The sequence below is a fragment of the Dermochelys coriacea genome, chromosome 3, assembly GCF_009764565.3.
Source record: "Dermochelys coriacea isolate rDerCor1 chromosome 3, rDerCor1.pri.v4, whole genome shotgun sequence".
Classification (NCBI taxonomy): domain Eukaryota; kingdom Metazoa; phylum Chordata; order Testudines; family Dermochelyidae; genus Dermochelys; species Dermochelys coriacea.
The window spans coordinates 6,071,690-6,085,053 of record NC_050070.1 but is presented as its reverse complement, the minus strand read 5'-3'; the positions used below and the strand labels follow the sequence as shown (position 1 = coordinate 6,085,053).

At 41.7% G+C, this 13,364-nt stretch overlaps 1 protein-coding gene across 16 annotated transcripts in view; it reads left to right on the top strand.

Annotated features, from left to right (window-relative positions):
* Positions 1–13,364, top strand: part of NCOA1 (nuclear receptor coactivator 1) — a 360,042-nt gene that overhangs the window by 130,743 nt on the left and 215,935 nt on the right. Inside the window, exon 3 of one of the 16 annotated variants that reach the window (XM_043510046.1) lies at positions 9,236–9,330. The exons of 12 other annotated variants lie outside the window; for them this stretch is intronic. The gene's annotated coding sequence lies outside the window, so the exon portion shown is untranslated. Of the gene's footprint in view, positions 1–9,235; positions 9,331–10,203; positions 10,348–11,002; positions 11,027–13,364 lie in introns of those variants that run through there. 3 more of the 16 variants (XM_043510049.1, XM_043510050.1, XM_043510047.1) reach the window with 3 other exon arrangements.

Below are 13,364 nucleotides of genomic sequence, written 5' to 3'. Positions count from 1 at the left end.
GCTTTCCCTTCATCCACAGAACCAGTAATCTCATCATAAAAGGCGATTAGATTAGTCAGGCATGACCTTCCCTTGGTGAATCCATGCTGACTGTTCCTGATCACTTTCCTCTCCTCTAAGTGCTTCAGGATTGATTCTTTGAGGACCTGCTCCATGATTTTTCCAGGGACTGAGGTGAGGCTGACCGGCCTGTAGTTCCCAGGATCCTCCTCCTTCCCTTTTTTAAAGATGGGCACTACATTAGCCTTTTTCCAGTCATCCGGGACTTCCCCCGTTCGCCACGAGTTTTCAAAGATAATGGCCAAGGGCTCTGCAATCACAGCCGCCAATTCCCTCAGCACTCTCGGATGCAATTCGTCCGGCCCCATGGACTTGTGCACGTCCAGCTTTTCTAAATAGTCCCTAACCACCTCTATCTCTACAGAGGGCTGGCCATCTCTTCCCCATTTTGTGATGCCCAGCACAGCAGTCTGGGAGCTGACCTTGTTAGTGAAAACAGAGGCAAAAAAAGCATTGAGTACATTAGCTTTTTCCACATCCTCTGTCACTAGCTTGCCTCCCTCATTCAGTAAGGGGCCCACACTTTCCTTGGCTTTCTTCTTGTTACCAACATACCTGAAGAAACCCTTCTTGTTACTCTTGACATCTCTTGCTAGCTGCAGCTCCAGGTGCGATTTGGCCCTCCTGATATCTTTCCTACATGCCCGAGCAATATTTTTATACTCTTCCCTGGTCATATGTCCAACCTTCCACTTCTTGTAAGCTTCTTTTTTATGTTTAAGATCCGCTAGGATTTCACCATTAAGCCAAGCTGGTCGCCTGCCATATTTACTATTCTTTCGACTCATCGGGATGGTTTGTCCCTGTAACCTCAACAGGGATTCCTTGAAATACAGCCAGCTCTCCTGGACTCCCTTCCCTTTCATGTTAGTCCCCCAGGGGATCCTGGCCATCTGTTCCCTGAGGGAGTCAAAGTCTGCTTTCCTGAAGTCCAGGGTCCGTATCCTGCTGCTTACCTTTCTTCCCTGCGTCAGGATCCTGAACTCAACCAACTCATGGTCACTGCCTCCCAGATTCCCATCCACTTTTGCTTCCCCCACTAATTCTACCCGGTTTGTGAGCAGCAGGTCAAGAAAAGCGCTCCCCCTAGTTGGCTCCCCTAGCACTTGCACCAGGAAATTGTCCCCTACGCTTTCCAAAAACTTCCTGGATTGTCTATGCACCGCTGTATTGCTCTCCCAGCAGATATCAGGAAAATTAAAGTCACCCATGAGAATCAGGGCATGCGATCTAGTAGCTTCCGTGAGTTGCCGGAAGAAAGCCTCATCCACCTCATCCCCCTGGTCCGGTGGTCTATAGCAGACTCCCACCATGACATCACTCTTGTTGCACACACTTCTAAACTTAATCCAGAGACACTCAGGTTTTTCCACAGTTTCGTACCGGAGCTCTGAGCAGTCATACTGCTCCCTTACATACAGTGCTACTCCCCCACCTTTTCTGCCCTGCCTGTCCTTCCTGAACAGTTTATAACCATCCATGACTGTACTCCAGTCATGTGAGTTATCCCACCAAGTCTCTGTTATTCCAATCACGTCATAATTCCTTGACATCACCAGGACCTCCAGTTCTCCCTGCTTGTTTCCAAGGCTTTGTGCATTTGTATATAAGCACTTGAGATAACCTGTTGATCGCCCCTCATTCCCAGTATGAGGCAGGAGCCCTCCCCTCACAGACCTTCCTGCCTGTGCTTCCTCCCGGTATCCCGCTTTCCCACTTACCTCAGGGCTTTGGTCTCCTTCCCCCGGTGAACCTAGTTTAAAGCCCTCCTCACTAGGTTAGCCAGCCTGCTGGCAAAGATGTTCTTCCCTCTCTTCGTAAGATGGAGCCCGTCTCTGCCCAGCACTCCTCCTTCATGGAACACCATCCCATGGTCAAAGAATCCAAAGCCTTCTCTCCGACACCACCTGCGTAGCCATTCGTTGACCTCCACGATTCGACGGTCCCTACCCAGGCCTTTTCCTTCCACGGGGAGGATGGACGAGAACACCACTTGCGCCTCCAACTCCTTTATCCTTCTTCCCAGAGCCACGTAGTCCGCAGTGATCCGCTCAAGGTCATTCTTGGCAGTATCATTGGTGCCCACGTGGAGAAGCAGGAAGGGGTAGCGATCCGAGGGCTTGATGAGTCTCTGCAGTCTCTCCGTCACATCACGAATCTTAGCCCCTGGCAAGCAGCAGACTTCTCGGTTTTCCCGGTCAGGGCGGCAGATAGATGACTCAGTCCCCCGGAGGAGAGAGTCCCCGACCACCACCACCCGCCTTCTCCTCTTGGGAGTGGTGGTCGTGGAACCCCCAACCTCAGGACATCGCATCTCATGCCTCCCAACCAGCGGGGTCTCCTTCTGCTTTCTCCCCCCAGACATATCATCTGGTCCACTCTCCGCAATGGTACCTGTGGAGAGAACATGAAAGCGGTTAGTTACCTGTGTCTGTGTTACTGGAACCCGGACATTCCGCTTACCTCTTCTGGAGGTCACATGTTGCCAAGCTTCTTCACTGGCCTCTTGGCTCCTCTGTGCAACCTGCTCTATATCTTTAGAGCTTTGTGCCCCTAGAAGGCTATCCTGAGTTTGGTCCAGAAAATCCTCAGTCTCTCGTATACAACGCAGGGTCGTTACCTGTTGCTCCAGACCTTCAATCTTCTCTTCCAATATGGAGACCAGCTTGCACTTTGTACAGACAAAGTCGCTTCTGTCCTGTGGAAGAAAGACAAACATGGCACATCCAGTGCAGGTCACAATAGCTGAACCCCCCCCTTCCATATCACCTACCTACTATGAGCTTCCTCAGAGACGTTGGCAAGATGTAAGCCTCACTGGGCTCACTCCAGGCGAACTCCCAGGCAAACTCCTGCTGTGAGCTGCTCTGCTGTCCCCGCTGCTCAGCTGGTTCGCGAGGCTCTGGCTATTTTTAAACAGCCAGGCTTCCCTGATGCAAACACACAGACACCCTAATGCCCGCCCCCTGCAGGCTAGCAGCCAATCAGACACTCACTCAGGTTCTCTCCCTGCCCTCCCAGCAAACACACGCTCGGATACTTCCTCAGCAAGCAAACACACACACTCGGATACTTACCAGTCCCAGGCAAACTCCTGCTGTGAGCTGCTCTGCTGTCCCCGCTGCTCCGCTGGTTCGCTGCCGCTCAGCTGGTTCGCGAGGCTCTGGCTATTTTCAAACAGCCAGGCTTCCCTGACGCAAACACACAGACACCCTAATGCCCGCCCCCTGCAGGCTAGCAGCCAATCAGACACTCACTCAGGCTCTCTCCCTGCCCTCCCAGCAAACACACGCTCGGATACTTCCTCAGCAAGCAAACACACACACTCGGATACTTACCAGTCCCAGGCAAACTCCTGCTGTGAGCTGCTCTGCTGTCCCCGCTGCTCCGCTGGTTCGCTGCCGCTCAGCTGGTTCGCGAGGCTCTGGCTAAGAATGTAGTTCAGTCTCCTGCCATTCATGCTGTGCTTCTGTGTTGAAGATTCTTTCTTCCCTAGTAGTAGGACTGAGATGAGCAACTCATTTAGGAACATAGGGCTGGAAGGGACCTCCTGGGTTACTGAGTCCAGTCCCCTACTATCACAAGCAGTCCATCATAAAATCAACTTCATAAATATATCAAGATCCGTCTTAAAACTACTTAAGTTGTTTGTTTCCACTACTTCTATGTGAAGGCTGTTCCAGAATTTCACTCCTCTGATAGCTAGAAGCCTTCTAATTTTCAGCCTAAATTTATTCATGGCCAGTTTATACCTATTTAAGCCATTGGAATGGTAGTTACTTTTGATCACTTCCATTCTGGGCCTTGTTCCGCCAGTGACCTGGAAAGGAAAGGCTATATGTACCACTGCCGTGACCACTGAACAACAAACCCTTTTCAATCATTTATTAGAACAAAGATACATTCCACTGTATTCTACTGACTGTAAGTGAGATGTTTCAGAGTAGCAGCCGTGTTAGTCTGTATTCGCAAAAAAGAAAAGGAGGACTTGTGGCACCTTAGAGACTAACAAATTTATTTGAGCATAAGCTTTCGTGAGCTACAGCTCACTTCATGTCTGGGCATCTGTTTATGGAGCTTGTTTTCCTCTAATGGACAGTGGAACAAATACTAAGAACATGTTTCATTAAAGGACAGTTTTGGTGAAATCCAGCCTGTTCTTGTTTCTGCCCTAATATTTTTTGCTGGATTTGTTTTTTGAGTAGTACGTCTTCCTATTTATGTTTTGTAAGCCATGGGGAATTCCCACAATGTCTAATGCTTTTGATATACTTTGAGGAACTGGTTTCAGAGTGGTAGCTGCGTTAGTCTGTATCAGCAAAAACAACGAGGAGTCAGTGGGTTTTAGCCCATGAGAGCTTATGCCCAAATCAATTTGTTAGTCTTTAAGGTGCCACAAGGACTCCTCATTGTTTTTGAGGAACTAATAACTTATGCTGTGATTTCACAATTCTCTGCTCAGTGCTGAGTGTTTAAAGTTTGCTTCAGGATCTAGCTTCTCTCTCTCAAACTCTATTTTTGGGGCCTCTTCAGTGTTAACACCCACTAAATAATTATTAAAACATTAAAGGCCTGATTTCGCCGTCCTAACACATGTCGAGTAGCACTTTACTCTATGATGAGCTCTGTTGATTTCACTGGGGCCACTCACAGAATAAGGCACTTCTCTATGTGAGCAAGTATGGGACTATGTTAACGTAAACATATCTTTTAGAGTGTGCCAGCCGGGTCTATGTGGGGCAGAATGTAATGCATTAGAGTACTTGACAAATCACCTTCTGAAGTGCCTTTAATTTCTCTCTGCATTTGTTTCCTATCTCATCTTTTGTCCGTCTTGTCTATTTAGATAAACTCTTCTATGAAGAGATTCTTTTACTGTGTATTTGTATGATATCTAGCACAATGTGGGCATATAGGTGTTATTGAAGTACAACTAACGGTACCACAACTCAGAATCCTACATTCTGAGGATTAAAAAAAAAAGTCTGAAATCTCAAAAAATTAAAAACAGGAATCCACTTCTGTAAGAATTGCATTTAAAACTTTATATTCTCTCCTTCCCCCTCCCCTGTATTCCCTGAACAACTACAATGAGGATTGCTTTGATTTGAGTCTTTATGAATCATATCTGCCTAAGTTGCTTTTTTTCATTCCTCATCCTATCAGTCCACCATTCAGGGAGCAAAAAAAGCCATGAAGTTTCTCTTCCAGAATCTTAGCTGACAGACCCGTCTCTCCAAGAATTGTCAGTTTCACAAGCAATTTAAACTGAAAATGCCAGGAAAGGATCCCTTTAGTATATGTCAGTTGCTTTCAAGTTTAACAACCAACAAACTTCTAAGGAAGCCCAGGAACCACGTTTAAAAACCCAAATGCCAAATCAAAGTCTTGAGAGAATTAGAGATAAAAAATGTTTATGATCCTAAACTAAACATAGCCCAGCCTGTCAAATACCCAAGGAGTCTTCTTACTGTGAGCATTACCCAGACCAATGTGTTTCCAACTAGAGAAAGCTGTGCATTGTAAAATAAAATGGCATTTTAACTGGATGGTAGAGAGATGGGAATTTGAAGAGTTCTAATAAGGTGGGTTTTTTCCTTTCATGGGATATGTTTAAAGCTACAGTAACTCTGATTTGTTAAACTGACAGATTCCACACTTAAAGAGGTAGGTCTTAATAGTCGCATCCTGGTAATATTTAAATTACGAGGTATTGGTACTTAGATAGTGGTGCACGGCGATAGGTACCTTACAAATACCAAAAGTAGAGATTGAACTGGATAAATCTGCAACTGCTGCACCTTCCCTTGCTTTTCTTCTTTCCCCATTGCCTGGCACAGTTCAGTGGCTTGCCAGTGTGTTTAGTCAATGAAAGTTAATAGCAACATGTGTTGTTTTCTAGTGCCAATTATTAGATCAGCAGATGCTCTGGGGAGTATTTTTATTAGAGCTATCACATTAGTAATCCCAAGGTATAATTATACTTGCAGATTTCTCATGCTTTAGTGATGTTGACAAGGTGGTCTAGGTGTTTAGATTGGGGAGAAGGAAGAGATTAGGTATTTTGCACCCATCACCCTCTATTCATTTTGTGATTAAGAATGAGATGTTATCTAACACTCAAGTATTTTAGGTTTCAGAGTAGCAGCCGTGTTAGTCTGTATTCGCAAAAAGAAAAGGAGTACTTGTGGCACCTTAGAGACTAACAAATTTATTAGAGCATAAGCTTTCGTGAGCTACAGCTCACTTCATCGAAGTGAGCTGTAGCTCACGAAAGCTTATGCTCTAATAAATTTGTTAGTCTCTAAGGTGCCACAAGTACTCCTTTTCTTTTCAAGTATTTTAGTGGACTTTAATTGAAATGGAACTGGAAGATGGGTAAATATGTATTCTGCTGTTTATCTAACTCCCCTCTTCCTGTTGTAAATATTTGACATGACCCTTCACCCGGTAGGGTTTTTAGCTGTTTTTTAAAGTGTTTCTTTAATTGCTCTCTACTTCGAGATCATTAAAAGGTTAGGTAATCACATCCTGAATTCCATGTTGAATAGGACTGCTTGTAAATAGGCTGCAGCCTTAATTATTTCTCTTGGAAAGAGTTCAGGTGAGTATGCCTCAGACTTAACTAGCCATGGTGAATGGGAACTGAGTAATAATTCTCCAGTGCTGAGAACTAGGGTCAGCTTTGGTTTAGGAGCATTCCCTCTGAGCTACTGTCCGAGGTTTAAATGTAGGCTTTACTAATGCAACATAAATATTGTGTAACAAGTTAATGAGTAACTAACTAACTTGAGTGGATGATTATATCAGACTGTCTCTAAGTGGTTAAGACTGTTGCTTCAAACCAGTTGAGATTAGGAAAGGTCAGATGTTGTGGATAGAGACTTATGTGTATTATTATGGTTTTATCATTTGGCACTTGATTTTAAATTCAGTAAAGAATAAAAATATTACTAAGGCCACATATTAATGTTCTTATTTTTCTCTGAAAGAAAATTCTAATTCATTTGAAGCATCCAGCATCTCTCATTACCTGATTAGTTGATCACCAGTGGACAGCTGAAATATTCTTGTTCTCACAAAAATAAAATATTTAATGAGCTCTGAAATATATTTTAAATACTTTGATAGATACCAAAAGCATCATTTTAAATATTAACTCTCAAAATCTCTTTGATTTGTAAGTCCATAGAAGGGCATATGATTGCTATGAAGAGAAAAATGTCTTTTTGTTTCTCTTGGACATAAATTAACTGTCTGATTTAAACATAATTGCAATGAGGTGCCAAACTATGTATGGCCCAGAGCAAAAACTGAGATACTGTGAAAACCTCCATATATATTTTTTTAAAACATGTTTGGAATAAATAGATGCCTATGAAAGTCCTGAACTAATAGTATTAACTAGGACATGGCATGACATACATTTAGATAAGATTTCCTGCTCTGTCAGAGCACCTCCATCTTGACATGCAGAGCCTCCTGGTCAGAGACTGTGCTTGTTTCTGTGGTGGTTTATTTGTGACGTGGATAAGCTCCTACTAGAGAGAAGGAAGAGAATGCTGTTCACTTTCATTTGTGATCTAAGCAGAATTTGTAGTCATGCTTTAAAAAATGAAAGACGATTGGCCTATTAAACCACTGACCCTGAACTTCTCTCCTGCTAGTGAAGGAAGAGTTGATCAGGTTGCGTGCTGTATCCTTTTATTAAACTCAGCCATTTTAGTAAACTTAAAATGTTTCTATGCATTGATCCAGCAACTTCATGCACAATATTTTCATCCATGTATTCAAATGTGAATTGAATTGTTTTGACTTTTTTTTTTTAAATCCTGTCTGGAAGTGATACCTTAAGTTATTGAAATATAACTAATAAAAAAAAACCCACAACAAATTCACTTTTTGCAATTCATATGACGATCTTACATTTTGCATTTTTCATTCAGCATGGGCACTGAAAATGGACTAGTTAGTTTCACTTTCTGGCTTTCATGCAGGAGCACAATGCTGTAATGTTTGGGTTGGAAAAAAGTGCAGGGGAATGTTTGTATTTAAATAAACTATTTTCATTAGAATAAAAAAAAGGGAAAATTTCTAATGACAAATTGTAAAAATCTTGTTTTTAATCAAACATAAAAATTAGTCCTAAATCGATCTGACGGTAGCCACTTAATAGTTCAAAATGTCTAATGAAGTCAATGAAAAAAAAATTTGTGTGTAAAGACTAAAAAGATGTTCACCTGTACTTTGTCTATGCTTATGAACCAATTTGATCAACACAGATACAATGTGATTTCCTCACCCACATCCCCAGAGTTTTCTTTAGTTTTTAATAACTTTTCCTGTTTAAGTAAGTACAGAATTTTGATATGGCTTGAAGTATTGCTTGGGTTAAATTAATCAGAGGGGGTTTGATCTGGGGAAATCCTCTAGAGATCAGATGGTGTAATTCTTACAACACTTGGCTAGGAAGCAAACAGTGTCTTTTTGCTTAATTAGATTCAAGGAAGGTGCATGCAGCCATACAAATGTTCCTAGATAAGAGGAGAGAGGATTAAAGTGCATAAAGAAAATACATGAGTCAAGATTGCAGATTGTGAAGAATTCCAAAAAAAAGTGTAGCAACACTTGCTTTATGAGAAATATGTTAAACATATGAGATTAGATTAAATCAAAGCAAGACAAACCATAATAATATGGAGCTAAACCTCCTTTACTGTCCCCAAAATAAAATAATTTAATATCCAAAGGCTTTAAACAAAGGTAACAAAAGTTGCAGTGGAAAAGGCAAGTAGCAAGAGGAGAGCAAATATAAAATCAAAAGTAAAATAAAGGAAATGCATTTAAACAAACAAAAATTGTCGACGCTGTTCAGAGTGTAGGTTATGGAAAACAAGAGTCATAAAAGAAAAGTGAGGACAGTAGGGAAATAGAAGAAACAGTGACACAATAAGGGGAAAAACTAAAAATAGGAGCTTTAAAAATTTGGTTGAGTAAGAGGGGAATGGAAGTCTTGCTAATGCAATGGAGGCCCCAGTGGAGCTGATGAATAATGGGTCACCTGTGCAGATTAGACTGTAGCCTGAAATTGATATATACTGTTTCTAAAGAGTTTAAAATTAGCTAAATTAAAATTGCATTCTTATCCTTCTTGTATCTTTTATTTCATGCAAAGGTGACAAAAGTTGAGAGGAACCCAGTTAGAAGACAAAGTAATCTTTAGCATGTACATGAATATACTGTGGTGTCCACCTGTGAACACGACATGAAGTAACCTTGTATTTCTCTAAGTATCCATTTTACTGGCCATTCACAAATATACAAAGAGAGAGAGAGAGATTAAAACAGAACAGTACTGGAGAAAAAAAAATACCTGCCCTCATCTTTCAAACAAAGAATCAGCTGCTAGAGTCCAAGCAATGCTCCTTCTTGGGCTGCTGTTGCAGTCCCAATAAGTAGGAGGAAAAGATGCCTGTATCTCCACTGGGTTGTCTTTGATGCCCAGCATGCAATGCTGCTGAATGACTCAACCATCAGACTAACCAGTGGAAATATGTATGTCCTGTCTCCTAGTTATTGGGAGTGCTTCAGCAGATTAAGACAGAACATTGGTACATGTAGTTTCTCCAGATTGTACCTTCATATGAAAAATGAAGATGGCAGCAGGACACATTAAAGCACTCTGGGCTGCACTTTGGGTTCTCCCTGTCCTCATGCTAATTAGCAGTCTTTTCCTGTCCCGGCTCAGTAGTCACTGTTGGCAAAATGGCATTATGTTCGGCTCCTTCTCCTCATTCAGAAATGAGCCTGGTGACTGCAGAAGACCTCTGTGGTCAAGTAATTTTTTAACATGCTCTGTGTGGTCCTGCTTCAGTGTGGTGCTTCAGTGTGATGACCTCCTGAGGTCCCTTCCAGCCCTCCGTTTCTATCATACATAGCTTTATATAAAGGATTTGGATTCCCTTTCTTCCATCTCCCTCTTCTCTCTAGTTAAATCCACTGATTGAACTTCAGGAAGTGACAAGAATAGCATGGCCCAGCTCACACCTTCTCTGACAGAAAAGAGCAACTCTCTAAACATCCACTTGCTTGCAAGTCATGTTTACTCTTGAATATTGATGCCCTGTTGTCAGGAACAACAACAGGAAGCTTAGACCAGTGCACCACCAGTGCACTGATTTTTATAGAAGATGTTAATCTATTGGAGAGCAGTGTCTGTCCATCTGTCTCTCTATGGTCCACAGATCCTTTTACGCTGTGTCTGCAACCTGTACTCAACTGAAGGAGGTAAAAGCTGTTCTTGGAGGAGTGCTCCACATAATTGAAAACTATAATGTGCCTTTGCTTTTTTTCTTGCACCTTTTGGACTTCACATCTCAGCTGCTGCTTGCTCTTCTTTCTTTGGATTTGGATTTAGCATGGCTGAGGAAGACAGCCTGTTAACCTCATTGAAAGCTTTTAACCTAAGCTGTGAGTGGCACATGTTTTCACAGGAACATTTTTATCCTTACAAGATGACTCTCATTCTCACCAATAAGTAAATGGGGACATGAAACTGCAGTCTCTGCAGAATATTGTCTAATATCACTGGTTCTCATAGTTGAAAGGCTTTTTAAAAATTTAAAAGCAACTTGATTATTTTTAATTCCCTTACTGGTTGATAGGGTACTAGATATTTACCCTGTCATGTCATATGATCATTAGTTATCCAGCATTTAGAGATATTGATGATAGAGTAAAGTGTGCAATTTGTTGCATAATTATCCACTGTAATTTTAGTTTTTGCATGAATAAACTGTTTAATTAGAACACAAACTTTTAATCTTTCAGGATGTATCAACAGAAATATAATTGATTATATGTCTTGCCTGTATAAGAATCCTGCAGTTATTATGTAAGGACACCTAACTACATTTAATCAAACATTGGCTAAAGCCAGCTCCTCAGAACATAGTTTTGGCACAAAGTAAGTAACAATTTAACAATTACTGAGTGCTGCTGAAAATAATCTTGCAGTAGAATGGGCTTTCTGCTGTGCATTTCAATGGCACACAAGACACCTTGCTGGGCTGTTTTTTTATTAAAGAAAATGTTGCTTAACAAAATAATGTAAACTAAATGATGCATCTGTTTAAACAGTTTTAGTTTCTATAGGTCTTCGAGCCTGTGTTTAATGAATTAATCAACCAATTTTGTGTGTGTTGCAGTATGTGAGCTTTCAATGGGAGAAGGGTGCATTGATGAGTAATGAAGGATTTGTTTCCAGTACTGTGCATAGCATGCTATAACAGCATGCGGCAAATAGTCTTCCCCCACGCACCCCAGTTTGCAATGTTAGGGGTACCCTTGAAAACCCTTTCACCACCTCTTTTTTTCACCCCTGCCCCGCCCATTCCCACCCTATCTGTACTGCAGCCACAAGGAACAGTTTGACTTTTACTACGCACTATTTTTTCCAGAAAGCTGAGTTTACGTTTTAAAGTTTTTGCTTATCAAGTGCAGTTCTGACAACTTCCTCATACTGGAGTGGTTTCAGAACTGCAAAGGGGGAAGAAGTATGAGGCTTCTCTTAGACTTCCCACACGCCCACTCCCCCTTCTTTGTCTTGGGACCAGATTCCATTGACCTCAAAGGGAATGTCAGACATCATAGGGAAATGGAGAGGGAATTGAACCGAAGCAAAACCCATTCATGCTGTCATCTTGTTCTGGCTGAGAGTGGCTGCCTCAGACTTTGCATTATTCCTAGATCAGTTGTTGCAAAAGTTGTTGTTTTTTTTCCCCTCCACTACCAGAAAAAGGGAGGGAAGTTGCCTCATAAAATGTTCCTTGCAGTGTCTACTGGCAGGTCAGAATAAATCCTTCAGATTCCAATCAGTTTGTCACCTGTATGTTTTTAGAACCTAAATATGGCAGGTTGCAGAATGTCAGCTTTTTGGCAGACTTGGAAAGCTGTCAATCAGATATTAAATTGGGCATAGAAGTATTCTCCATCCTCAGAAGTGAAATCTCATTCTAAAAGCACTCACTGAAGTGCTATCAATAGCTGCACAATCTTTTTAGCTTCCACCCTGTAGTCTTAATCATACACGTCTTAATTTCAAAACCATTGGGTTTTGAAAAAAAAATTGGAATAAAAATGCTACCATGGAACAGTGACATCTGGGGTCATTGATGTGGTTGTAGCAAATTCGATCACCGACCAGCAAGTTATGAGTTAAAGAAACTGAAGGTGTGACTAGTTCTTACACTCATGGTCAAAGATATGGGTGCCCAAATGCAATAATTCCCAAGGACATAACGGTAACTTGGAAAGTGTCCAAAGGCTGCTTTTAATGTGTATATAAACTTACATAATCTTGGAAGGGAGGCAAACACACAAGCATGTTTACTTGAACTCATTTTTCCCAGTTTGGAGGAATATAAATTGCTTCTTATTTGAATTCCCTAGAAATGATCTCCATCCCCATAAGATTAAATTGCTTGTTTTTGTCTTCAAGTGTATCACTGCACCCTAGATGCTTATCCCCCCCTTTGCCTCTTTTCTTCTCTCACCCCAGTGCTGCTGGCCATGATCCCCTCCCCACCTGCCCTCTATTTGTGCACTTCCCCCACAAGCATCTGTCTCTTTTTCATGTTTCCTCCTACACATGGAACACCCTCTCAACTGTTCCAATCTGCCAAGCCTTCACCCTCTCATTTAGATCCCTACATGCCCACAAGAAGTGAGTTTATAATTTATTTTGTAATTAAAATTGAGCCATCAAGGAGTACACGTGCTCTAAACTGATCAGTGGCACAATCATATTACTGTTCCCTACCCTCCCTATTGTTTGTCACCCTCACATGTTATGTTGACATCAATGTTAGGTCTCAGTTCTGCAATCAGATCTGTCTGCACAGACCACTGCATCTCTGTTGGTGTCCTGTTGATTTCAGTGGGGTTCCACATGGGTTCAGGAGCTCACCTACATAGATCCAGCAGCAGGCTCTTAGGGTAGGGACATAGTAAGACAATGTATTCTGTAAAACGCATGGTGTGAATTTGGCACTCTATGAAGTATCCAATAATAAAATGAGAGCCTACAATATTTTCATTTAGTTCTCACTTTACATTGATAATCAGAGGTTGATTGCAGGCACCATTTTATAATTATTCAACACGTAGACAGTGGCCACCATCAACATTTTTATAATTTTGCCTAACATTACCATACTTGCTGTATTTCCTTTACATAGTATAGAGAATACCATGGTAAGATCAGTGACTTACAAATAGAAACAGGAAAGATTTTATGGTAACCC